The sequence below is a fragment of the Palaemon carinicauda genome, chromosome 32 (assembly GCF_036898095.1).
Source record: "Palaemon carinicauda isolate YSFRI2023 chromosome 32, ASM3689809v2, whole genome shotgun sequence".
In the NCBI taxonomy this organism is placed as follows: Eukaryota; Metazoa; Arthropoda; class Malacostraca; order Decapoda; family Palaemonidae; genus Palaemon; species Palaemon carinicauda.
In genome coordinates this window covers 27051578-27064338 of record NC_090756.1, presented here as the reverse complement: position 1 = coordinate 27064338, position 12761 = coordinate 27051578, and the positions used below count along the sequence as shown (strand labels likewise).

General features: G+C 36.5%; 1 long non-coding RNA gene across 1 annotated transcript; it reads left to right on the top strand.

Moving 5' to 3' along the window:
* The first annotated feature begins 2934 nt into the window (after positions 1-2934).
* LOC137625368 (uncharacterized) lies at positions 2935-10789 on the top strand. Its single transcript, XR_011040849.1, has 3 exons — positions 2935-3077; positions 5550-5665; positions 10078-10789. It is a non-coding gene; the product is annotated as an uncharacterized lncRNA (long non-coding RNA).
* Positions 10790-12761: the final 1972 nt, after the last annotated feature.

Genomic DNA, 12761 nt, shown 5'->3' with positions numbered 1-12761 from the left:
GTACGTCCTTTGGGGGTAAAAGAGTTAATAACAAAGCTCTTAATAGTTTAAAATATCTAGCTATTGATTACATACAATAAACACAAAGCTGCCAAAAGCAAACAACACGTGCCTAGTACCCCACAATGTCTTAAAAGTAATGTACTTAGACGCCGAAGTAATGTTCACATTTTAATCGACCGATACGTATTTTATGCCATTATTCATAGAGGTAAACACCAAATTGTTTCTTATAATGAATTCCAGTTTTTCTAGAAATAAATATTTTTTATTAGCAAAAAAAGGTGACCCACAAGTTTAGCATGCCACAATCATACGTGACCGAAAGAATGTATATCGGCAAGCGAAGCGAATCACGAAGCTGACCTTTTGATTGCCATAATTAATTGGAAATTAAGGTATTTTAATTTTACTCCAATTAATATAATTTTCCAAGTGATTAGCCAATGTTATTTAGAAATTAACCATTGATATCGCTGCAAATTTATCTTTATTATTATTACTATCCAAGCTACAACCCTAGTTGGAAAAGCAAGATGCTATAAGCCCAGGGGCTCCAACAGGAAAAAATAGCCCAGTGAGGAAAAGAAATAAGGAAATAAATAAATGAAAAGAACAAATTAACAATAAATCATTCTAAAAACAGTAACAACGTCAAAACAGACATGTCATATATAAACTATTAACATCAAAAACAAATATGTCATAAATAAACTATAAAAGACTCATGTCCGCCTGGTTTTCCAATGGGGTCCTCCATAATTTTTATATGAATTTGGCAGGAAAACTCACAAATAGGTGGGTATGCCCCAATATTCATGATTGGAAATGAATAAAGCTGAAATAAACCATGTATTTGGTTCGTGTTTTTGCCTAGAAATTTAAGTGTATGCTTACCTATTGACTAGCTAATTTATGAATACCATAGTAAGTCTGGTAAGATAGGTATTGGACATAGAGATACTTTTGGCATATTTAAATTTATGCAGATTTTCATAGTGAATGAAATAAAAAAAAGCAACAATCACACTAAGGAAAAGAAAAAAGTTTATATATATAAAAAATATTGTAATAATATTTAAATGTTTATAGTGACAAATAAGAATAAAAGCAAAAGAAAAGTCAAAGGCAGTAAAAATGTTTGGAAGAATCAAAAGAAAAAAGTGACCAGAATACTTGTGTGTGTGTGTGTGAGGGGTGGCCGAGTACCCTGGCTACTCTTCCTGTGGCCCGATTGGTGACGTCTCTGCCTGGTGTTTGCCAGTCGGGGGTTCGAGTCCCGCCCAGACTCATTAGTGCCATTAGTGTCTGCAACCTTACCATCCTTGTGAGCTAAGCTTGGGGGGTTTAGGGGAGCCTATAGGTCTATCTGCTGAGTCATCAGCAGCCACTGCCTGGCCCTCCCTGGTCCTAGCTTGGGTGGAGAGGAGGCTTGGACGCTGATCATATAATATAGGGTCAGTCTCCAGGGCATTGTCCTGATTGATAGGGCAATGTCACTGTCCCTTGCCTCTGCCATTCATGAGCGACCTTTAAACCTTTTAAACCGCTAGTCAGCGGAAGGGTAGTTCCACCTCGCTAAAGTCTCTCGTGGCGAGTTTCAGCTTCACCGAAAGGTTTGTATGGTAGGAAAAATACAAATTACTTCAAAATTTGTCATTTTTATACTCAGACCACATTATTAATCAGTTTTTTTTTTTCTCTAACCACACTATTAATCATCGTAAAAAAAAAAAAAATTTGTCTGACCACACTATTAATGTGTTGTAAGTTTCCTTGACTGCCCTCTTGAGAACTAGTAAGAAACTGGGAAGAAATATGGTTTTCAAATCACTAGATTGACCATAACATTTAGCTATAACTTTTTTCCTAATTGGTTGTATTTTACAACAATAATCAAACATTTAGCTATAACTTTTTTCCTAATTGGTTGTATTTTACAACAATAATCAAACATTTAGCTATAACTTTTTTCCTAATTGGTTGTATTTTACAACAATAATCAGAATTGCAATAGAACCTGTCTTTATAATATTTGAAATGTGGGCCTCCAAAAATAAGCTACTCATGCGTATAAAAATATTCCAAGAAAAAAGTATTTAGCTATGAATTTCATGTAAATTATATCCTGAATAAATTTTATAAAAATTTATTAGTATAAAGTTTTTCTAGTCTGACACAAACATTTTTCATAAATCACTAAAAAAAAAATAGTAATCGAAAAAAAGTTTGTGAAAACACGAGTTTTGATATCTTTAGTCTACTTTTTGCAGGTTGCGAGTCCTTTAAGAGGAGGCACTAGGGTCTATTGAAAAACTGCCTAAACTTGAATCAGTTGAAGATAAATGTTTCAGGATTATATTCATAATAAGAATCAAATATTACCTCTGCCAACAAATTTGGAAGGAGGTTATGTTTTACCCCCTGTTTGTGTGTGTTTGTGAACAGCTTCCTGGCCACAATTTCAATCGTAGAGTAATGAAACTTGCAGGGATTAACTTATATAAAAAGCTGGAAATTATTAGATTTTGGAAGGTCAAGATCACGGTCAAGCAAAATGTCCAATTCACGTAATCAGCCATAAGTTAGAACATCGTTGTTACAATCTTCAAACTTGGTTCATATTTGTGTATGAAAATCCAAGCTAATGAATACAGTACATGTTAAGGTCAAAGGAGAAGGTAGAGAATTAAGTTGCCACAGCTGAGGTCTCCGCTCTACTGAGCGCCCCTTTTTGCTTTTTAGTTTTTATTTTGATGTGCATGATTATTCCAAGAAACTTTGGAATCATAAAGAAAATGGGGGTGAATTCCGTACTCCAATCTATCTCAGTATTTATATTTGTCCTTATAAATATGTCTGTTGGAAGTAAGCAAATAATTTAAATACTTGGCTATTAAAATCCACTAATGAAATTTAATTTTACAGATAATGGCGGGCCTTGTTGCTTCGATTGGAAAAACCGCTTTAGAATTTCTTGGGCACCATTTGTCGTACCCGAAGGTTTCTCCAACAAGAGGGAGATGTTTTAAGCAGAAGACGTGATTGGAGAAAATTCTTTCTTAACAGGTTTAAAGGCAAGTATCAGATAGGGATCATTGGTGTCAATTTTTACTGTATAACTGATTTTCCCGCTATCTTGGTTTGTTTTTAAAAAGCACTTATGCTAAACGTCAAAAGTAAACAATTTTGATAGGATGCATGACTAAATTTTACCATCAATTTGTCATTACCTAATACTATTCAGCACTTTTTAATGCAAAACTCTCAATTTAATTTTACCAAGCCGAGAAAACTTGTCTGCCAAATTTCTGACTAATCAGCTCGGCTATTCAAAATTAATGTAGAAAAATTTGTCTAGCTCACATTACAGGTCTAATCAAAATACCAATATTACTAAGTTTTGTGTATTGGCTAAGGCCTGCATTTGGGTACTTTTGAGGTCTAGGTTAAAGTACTTAACCCTTTTACCCCCAAAGGACGTACTGGTACGTTTCACAAAAGCCATCCCTTAACCCCCATGGACGTACCGGTACGTCCTTGCAAAAAAATGCTATACAAATTTATTTTTCATATTTTTTGATAATTTTTTGAGAAAATTCAGGCATTTTTCAAGAGAATGAGACCAACCTGACCTTTCTATGATAAAAATTAAGGCTGTTAGAGCAATTTAAAAAAAAATATACTGCAAAATGTCCTGGGAAAAAAATAACCCCTTGGGGGTTAAGGGTGGGAAATTTCCAAATACCCCGGGGGTAAAAGGGTTAAAAGCAATGACCATTCCAAAGTCCTGGCAAGATGACCAAACAATAAATGCCTAATGGAGTTTTGATCCCCAACTGATTAAATACGTTGAAGGTTTGCCAGTGACTTAACCCCTTTCGCCCCCAAAGGACGTACCTGTACGTTCTTGTAAAACACTGTTATTTACATGTTTTTGATATCTTTATGAGAAACTTCAGGCATTTTCCAAAAGAATGAGACCAACCTGACCTCTCTACGACAAAAATTAAGGCTGTTAGAGCACTTTGAAAAAAATATATATCAAAATGTGCTCGAAATTTAACCTTATGGTGGGGGTAAAAAGGTTAATTTATCCCGGAGTAGACATCGTTGCAGATAGAAATTAATCGCATATGCTTAAAGGTTTTAAGGCCGCTCATGAATGGCAGAGGCAAGGGACTGTGACATTTCACTAGCAAGCAGGACAATGCCCCAGAGACTGACCATATATACATATGATCAGCGCCCAAGCCCCTTCTCCATGCAAGCTAGGACGAGGGAGGGTCGGGCAATGGCTGCTGATGACTCAGCAGATAGATCTATAGGCTTTCCCAAACCCCCGAACTTTAGCTCACAAGGATGGTAAGGTTGCAGACACTAAAACAACTAAAGAGCCTGAGCGGGACTCGAACCCCCGTCTGGCAAACGCCAGGCAGAGACGTTACCAATGAGGCCCCAACAACCCTAATAGAAATAGTAGGGTCTTTAATTTGGCCCTTAATACTAAGGGCATATAGCCATGGGGTAACAGTCCAAAGAAATTAAAGGGTTTTGGGCTATCGTTTTATCATATTGCTTATTATCTCTGCCAACAAAGTTGGAAGGTGGTTATTTTTTCGCCCGTTTCTGTGTTTTTGTCTTTAATTGTAATGAAACTTGCAGGGATTAACTTTTGTAGAAAGCTATAAATGATTATATTTTGGAAAGTCAATATCAAGGTCACAGTCATGCAAAATATGCAATTCATATAATCAGCCATATGTTTGGACACTATTGTCACACAGACTTCAAACTTGGTTCATATTTGAGTGTATGAAAATCCACATCAATTGATACATGCTAGCGAAAGATCAAGGTCGAGAAATAAGCTGCCTCAGAGGTGGTCTGCACTCTTAGTGCCCTTCTAGTTCTTAGATTATATTTACCAATTGTGGACATCCACAGGCCTTTAGAGGTACTGACCCTTAACCCTTTTACCCCCAAAGGACGTACTGGTACGTTTCACAAAACTCATCCCTTTACCCCCATGGACGTACTGGTACGTCCTTGCAAAAAACTGCTATTTAAATTTTTTTTTTTTGCATATTGATAATTTTTTGAGAAACTTCAGGCATTTCCCAAGAGAATGAGACCAACCTGACCTCTCTCTGACGAAAATTAAGGCTGTTAGAGCAATTTAAAAAAAATATACTGCAAAATGTGCTTGAAAAAAATAACCCCTGGGGGTTAAGGGTTGGAAATTTCCAAATAGCCTGGGGGTAAAAGGGTCAAGTTTGTAATTAATATTCCATGTAATTAATATTTCAAGAAAAGTGTAAGCAAATTTTCCCACTTGACGGGACACAACATAAACCTGACATGTGAATGGAATAGTGTAATCTACATTTTCAGCCATTAAATATACATACTGTACATGTGACTACTATTATGTTATATTTCACCAAATAGATTTATGTTTTTAGTATTTATTAACACCTAAGTAAATGATTAATTACTTTCCCATAGCCTGATAAACAGCAGTTGTTAATGCATTTGTTTTTTTCCAGGTGACTTCCTTCACACCATGAACGGTTTTACTAGAACAGTAGTCTGTGATTTCAAGTCAGAGCTTTCTCAAGATTCAAGTGATATTGGGAGATAACTTCATCAACGATGTGTTACAGTAAGTATGCCAAATCCACCAGAGTTTAAGATAATAGGATTTTATGATTGATTGTTCCAGCGTGACATACAAACCTAATGCTCTGTCCTGTGGGATATTTATTTCGGCGAAGATTAAACTAGCCGATAAGCTTTTTCTTACAGGGTATAATTACCTACACTAGTTAACCGGGTAGGCTAGTTCTTAGCTTCCACTAACACTAGCGACCAACCGGCAATTTCTAATTCGGCTCTGTAGAGACGTGGTCTTTTGTCCTCCGTCAAATCTTTTGACCAGTTTTACGCTTATAAGCAACGGACCTAAATCTTAATAAAAATTTCTTTTTCTTTCGGTGCTGCCTTCCTTTGGGGCTCACGGGTTCCCCATGCAAGACAAGGTAGCAAGAGGTCTTTTGCCTCCTCATCTGCTGGTTGGCCAGGGTACCAGCAGCCCGTTGAGATACTACCACTAGAGTGTTATTGGATCCTTTGACTGGCCAGGCAGTAATGCATTGGATCCCTCTCTCTGGTTACGGTTTATTTTTTCTTTGCTTACACACACAGAATAGTCTGGCCTATTCTTTACATATTCTCGTCTTTCCTCATACACCTGACAACAATAAGATACTAAACACTTCTTCACCCAAGGGGTTAATTACTGTACTGCAATTGTTCAGTGTACTTTCCTCTTGGTAAGGGTAGAAGAGAGACTTAAGCAATGGTAAGCAGCTCTTCTAGGAGGAGGACACTCCAAAATTAAACCATTGTTCTCTAGTCTTGGGTTGTGCCATAGCCTCTGTACCATGGTCTTCACTGTCTTGGGTTAGAGTTCTCTTGCTTGAGGGTACACTCAGGCACACTTTTCTATCTTATTTTTTTTTCTTCCTCTGGTTTTTTGTAATGGTATGTTGGGCAGGCTTAATAGAAGGGCCATGGATGCCTGGGGGTTTATCAAGAGGTCGTCTTTTCCTTTTCCGATTCTTCTTCTTCTCGAAAGCATCCTTACTGTCCCCCCTTCAGTGTAAGTGGCTATCCTGGAGGGTATTTAGCCTTGCATGGTGTATCGGCTCCTCCATGTTGACCAGTTTTTCAGACTTTTTACTATAGTCTATGGGTTTCATCAATCACTTTATTTATAATTTTGTACATATTGATTTTGTTATAATTCTTGTTAATCTAGTTTTTAAGTATGATGTCTTTTATTTCTATTAGTTCTTATGCTGTCTGGAGACATTTGAGCGAAATCCGGGACCATTACGTCCTAGATTTCGTCAATGTCGTCTTCTGTATTGCAACATTCGTGGTTTTCATGCAAATATTCAAGACCTTACAGTTGCATCCAGACAGTATATTCTTTTGTGCTCAGAAACTGGTTTCTAATATGCGGCACTCATCTGAGCTCTTTATAACTGGTTTTAAGAAGCCAATAATGTTGAAACGTGCTGCTATCCCTAGGGCCAGGGAAATGGCGGTGTATATTAGGACTGAGTATTCAGCTTCTCATAAGTCCTGCTATCAATGTGGATGTCATGAGATTCAGGTAATTAAAGTTTGTGGCAGGCATAACTTTTATTTGTGTTCGATCTACCGGAATTCAGACATGGATAATTCTATCTTCGATTGTCTTCTTACCATTATGGCCAAGATACAAGATGATGATAAAAAGGCTTCTTTTGTCTTAGTTGGTAATTTTAATGCTCACCATAGGGAGTGGTTAAGTTCTATCTCTCCTACCGATCGCCATGGCTTAAGAGCTTTAGACTTTGCCTCTGAATCAGGCTGTGAGCAAATCCTAATGAAGCTACTCACAGGTCTGGTAATTGCTTGAACCTCGTATACACTGACTCCCCCGGCGTTATAACTAGTAAGGTTGGTTCCCCAGTAGGGACATCTGATCATGCATTGATTTCATTAGTTGTGAAGACTGAGCAGCCTGTCCCTGATGTATCATACTCTTGTAAAATTTATATGAAATCCCAAGCAGACTGGAATGGGATTTTGCATGATCTTTTGTGCTTGAATTGGTCACAATTATATTGTAGTGTAGATCCTGTTGTCCCTTTGAATGAGAATCTAGTCAACATAATTGATAGGTGTATCCCTTCTCGTGTGCTAAGGTACCGAGTGAAGGACAAACCGTGGTTCAATGATGATTGTAGACGTGCTTATTTGGAGAAGCAGGAGGCCTATCATCTTTGGAAGGATAACAGATCAGATTTGACCTGGAATAACTATACTCAGCTTTGAGCTTTTGCTCAGAGAGTTTATGCCTCAACTGAAAAAGAGTACAATTTAACCATAAAAGAAACCTTTTCTGGTACAATTCAAGAACATAAATGGTGGTCTACCCTTAAATCTGCACTCTTTGGTGTTGATGTAACAGTTCCTCCTTTACTTAAGCCAGATGGCTCAGTCACTCACTGTCCAAAGGAAAAGGCAACCCTTTTGGCTGATGTTTTTGACAGGAAACAGAGTAATGAAAAACTTGAACTTCCTCATTCCTGTTTTCCTGAGGCTAAACTAACTAGTTTAGCTTTTCGATCTCGTGAAATTGAAGCTCTGTTGATGGACCTTGATGCTTATGGAAGTGTAGACCCAAATGGTATTTTTCCTTTGTTTTTTATAAAGACAGCAGATTTCTTAGCTCCAAAGTTATCTGTTATTTTGCGCAAGTTAGCAAGAGGAGGAGCTTTTAGCACTTGTTGGAGAATTGGTAATGTTACTCCTCTATGTAAATGTGTTTTTGGTAGCTCAAGTCCCACTGATTATTGCCCAATTTCCATAACTCCCATATTATCTAAAGTTTTTGAACGTCTTCTGGCAAAACGTTTTAATAGGTTTGCTGAAGGTAATCATCTATTCCCTAGTTTGCAATTTGGTTTTCGTAAAGGCCTTTGAGCATGTGATGCCCTTCTTACAATATCCAATGCTGTACAGAAATCCCTTGATTGTGGTCAGGAAGTTCGTATGATTGCCCTTGATTTTAGTGCTGCCTTTGACCGTGTTAATCATGAGGCCCTTGTTTTCAAACTGAAACAGTTGGGAGTGGGTGGGTCGTTTCTTAGCATTATTATTGATTTTTTAAGTAATAAATGTGAAATTTGTTGTTAATGGGCACCTTAGTGAGTATAGGAATGTGATATCCGGTGTTCCACAGGGTAGTGTTCTTGGCCCATTACTTTTCATACTATATACACATGACATGTGGTTTGGCCTAGAAAACAAGCTTGTTGCATATGCAGATGATGCTACTCTCTTTGCATCAATTCCATCCCCTGAATGTAGATCTGGGGTTGGTGAATCCCTTAATAGAGATTTAGCTAAAATTAGTGCATGGTGCAAATTATGGGGTATGAAGTTGAATCCTAACAAAACTCAAAGTATGATTGTAAGTAGGTCAAGGACAGTGGCTCCTCAATATCTGGATCTCAGTATTGATAGTTTCTTTAAATTTGTATGACTTAAAATTTTAGGTGTGATTTTTGACAGCAAATTTACTTTTGAGAAATACATTAGGTCTGTGTCTTCTTGACTTATTGAGAAAGTCTTGCAAGATTTTCTGTGATCAATCTATTCTGAAGAAGTGTTTTAATTCTTACATTCTACCTTGTTTTGAGTAAAGTTCTCCTGTCTGGTGTTCAGCTGCTAATTCTCATCTTAATTTGAGGGACAGAAACTTACGGTCTATTAAATATCTTATTCCTGATCTAGATATTAATCTTTGGCACAGTCGTTCATTTTGTTCATTATGCATGTTGCATAAGATTTTTTATAACTCTGACCATCCTTTACATTCAGATCTCCCTGGATAATTCTATCCTGTTCGTAATACTAGGCAGGCAGGCAGTCCTAATATCATGAGGCTCAATACTACACAGTATTGTAGAAGTTTTATTCCAGCTGTTACCAAGTTGTGGAATGATCTTCCTAATTGGGTAGTTGAATCATTAGAATTTCAAAGTTCAAAGTTGGAGCAAATGTTTTTATGTTGACCAGGTTGACATGAGTCTTTTTATAGTTTAGGCTGGAGGAACGTAGAGAGTAGAGGTCCCCTTTTTGTTTTTGTTTCATTTGTTGATGTCGGCTACCCCCCAAAATTGGGGGAAGTGCCTTGGTATATGTATGTATGTATATGACATATGTTTTTGACGTTAATAGTTTATATAGGACATATCTGTGTTGACGTTGTTACTGTTTTTAGAATGATTTATTGTTAATTTATTCTCATTTATTTATTTCCTTATTTCCTTTCCTCACTGAGCTATTTTTTCCTGTTGGAGCCCTTGGGCTTATGGCATCTTGCTTTTCCAACTAGGGTTGTAGCTTGGATAGTAATAATAATAATAATGTCTTAAGTCATTTTTAAAACACATGATTATAGTATTGTTACCTTAGTTTGGAACATCTAAATTCACTGTTCATTGCAATTTTCAGGTGACGACTGCAAGCCAGCAAATCATGAGAGCAGTTAGCTCTGAAATTTACCACTTTCAAACTCATCACTGTCGCTGAAGTACTTGACAAGAATTTCATCGTTGGAAAGTCTGCTTGAGAGGAACCCCGTTTTAAGACCGTAACAGAAGAGATAAGACAAGATCCAATTGAATTTCAAGTTCTTTCAAGATTTTTATGCAACAAAACATCTTCAACTACTTTGTCGCACATCACTAACCCCTAGCAGTGTTTAGGAAGAAAGTGGAAAATGGTCCCTTATGACAAACGATACTTTGATTGTTTTTATTGGGTACAATTATTTCATAATTTGTAGTACTGTGTTTTTTGTAGTAGCGTAACCACGCCATATAGATAAGATTTTTATACTCATATGCAACTCTTACCATTTCTTCAGTATGCAACGTAGAATTACTTATTACAGTAGGTCCTCCACTTAAAACTTAATTGGTTCCAAGATGATATTTTATAGTTGAAATTTGGGCCAGGGTAGGCCTAACCTGAACCCTATGCCTATGATTTTCAGCTACAAAAGTCATCAAATATTCAGGTTTCATATGAAATAGATATCATGTTATTACAAATAACGTTTCGCTTACTGTATTACTCCTTTTACCCCCAAAGGACGTACTGGTACGTTTCACAAAACACATCCCTTTACCCCCATGGACGTACCGGTACGTCCTTGCAAAAAGATGCTATTTAAAATTTTATTTGCATACTTTCGATAATTTTTTGAGAAACTTCAGGCATTTTCCAAGAGAATGAGACTAACCTGACCTCTCTATGACGAAAATTAAGGCTGTAAGAGCAATTTTAAAAATATATTGCAAAATGTGCTTGAAGAAAAAAAAAAACCCCTGGGGGTTAAGGGTTGGAAAGTTCCAAATAGCCTGGGGGTAAAAGGGTTAAATTTTATTATTTTATTATAGTATGTCTTTATCTTTATTAGTCTGGCCTATTCTTTACATATTCTACTACTGCACTGTGATTTTTCAATGGCTACTTTCCTCTTGGTAAGGGTAGAAGAGACTCTTTAGCTTTGGTAAGCAGCTCTTCTAGGAGGACGACACTGCAAAATCAAACCATTGTTCTAGTCTTGGGTAGTGCCATAGCCTCTGTACCATGGTCTTCCACTGTCTTGGGTTAGTTCTCTTCTTTGAGGGTACACTTGGGCACACTATTCTATCTTATTTCTTTTCCTCTTGTTTTGTTTAAGTTTTTATAGTTTATGTAGGAATTATTTAATGTTGCTGTTCTTAAAATATTTTTTCCTTGTTTACTTTCCTCACTGGACTATTTCCTGTTGGAGCCCCTGGGCTTATAGCATCCTGCTTTCTCAACTAGGGTTGTAGCTTAGCAAGTAATAAACTAGGGTATGTTAAGGTACTTTAAGCCATAGAAGAACCAATAAAGATATGTTTTCAAGTTAGCTATCACCACCTTAATAATTTTCAGTCCTTTTTGACAGACAGACAGGGTATAGTTTTTTCAGTTTTCGTTTGTAAGTTTTTCAGCCGTAGAGAGTATGCACAACTACTTTTAACCCTTTTACCCCCAAAGGACGTACTGGTACGTTTCACAAAACTCATCCCTTTACCCCCATGGACGTACCGGTACGTCCTTGCAAAAAAATGCTATAAAATTTTTTTTTCTCATATTTTTGATAATTTTTTAAGAAAGTTCAGGCATTTTCCAAGAGAATGAGACCAACCTGACCTCTCTATGACAAAAATTAAGGCTGTTAGAGCAATTTAAAAAAAAATATACTGCAAAATGTGCTTGGGAAAAAATAACCCCTTGGGGGTTAAGGGTTGGAAATTTCCAAAGAGCCTGGGGGTAAAAGGGTTAAAGAAAGAAAACTTTGAAAAATGGCTATCCAAAAATGTGAATTCTAAACCTATACAAAGAATACTAATAGGCAAAAATAAATGCAAACTTATTTTGTATGATCACTAGTTAGCAATATTCGTGTAAAGTTTAGTAAATGTGATACAATGTCATATTTTTTTTTTCAATTTTTCATACTAGCTAAATCTTTTACAATAGGTCAGTTTTTTTTTTTTCAATCATTCATGTTAATTTTTCATAGTGGCAGAATCTACAATGTCAGTTTTTTTTTCAATTTTTCATATTGGCAGAAGCTCTTACAATAAGTATTTTTTTTCAATCTTTAATCTTAATATTTTATACTTGAAAAATCTTTTATTATAGGTCAGTTTTTTTTTTTTTCAATCTTTCATCTTAATTTTTCATATAGGCAGTTTCAGGTTGATTTTAAGACCTTTTGCCTTGCCTGTCATCCATTTTATTTGTCTTTACTTACTTTACTTTGATGGCTGCCTTACCGGTCCCATACAGCAGGGGAACCCCACTACGGGATTTGGTCGTTTTACCTTGTTCATTCAGAGTATTTAACCCTTTTACCCCCAGGCTATTTGGAAATTTCCAACCCTTAACCCCCCAGGGGGTTATTTTTTTCCCAGCACATTTTGCAGTATATTTTTTTTTAAATTGCTCTAAAAGCCTTAATCTTTGTCATAGAGAGGTCAGGTTGGTCTCATTCTCTTGGGAAATGCCTGAATTTTCTCAAAAAATTGTCAAAAATATGAAAAAATTTATAGCATTTTTTTGCAAGGACGTACCGGTACGTCCATGGGGGTAAA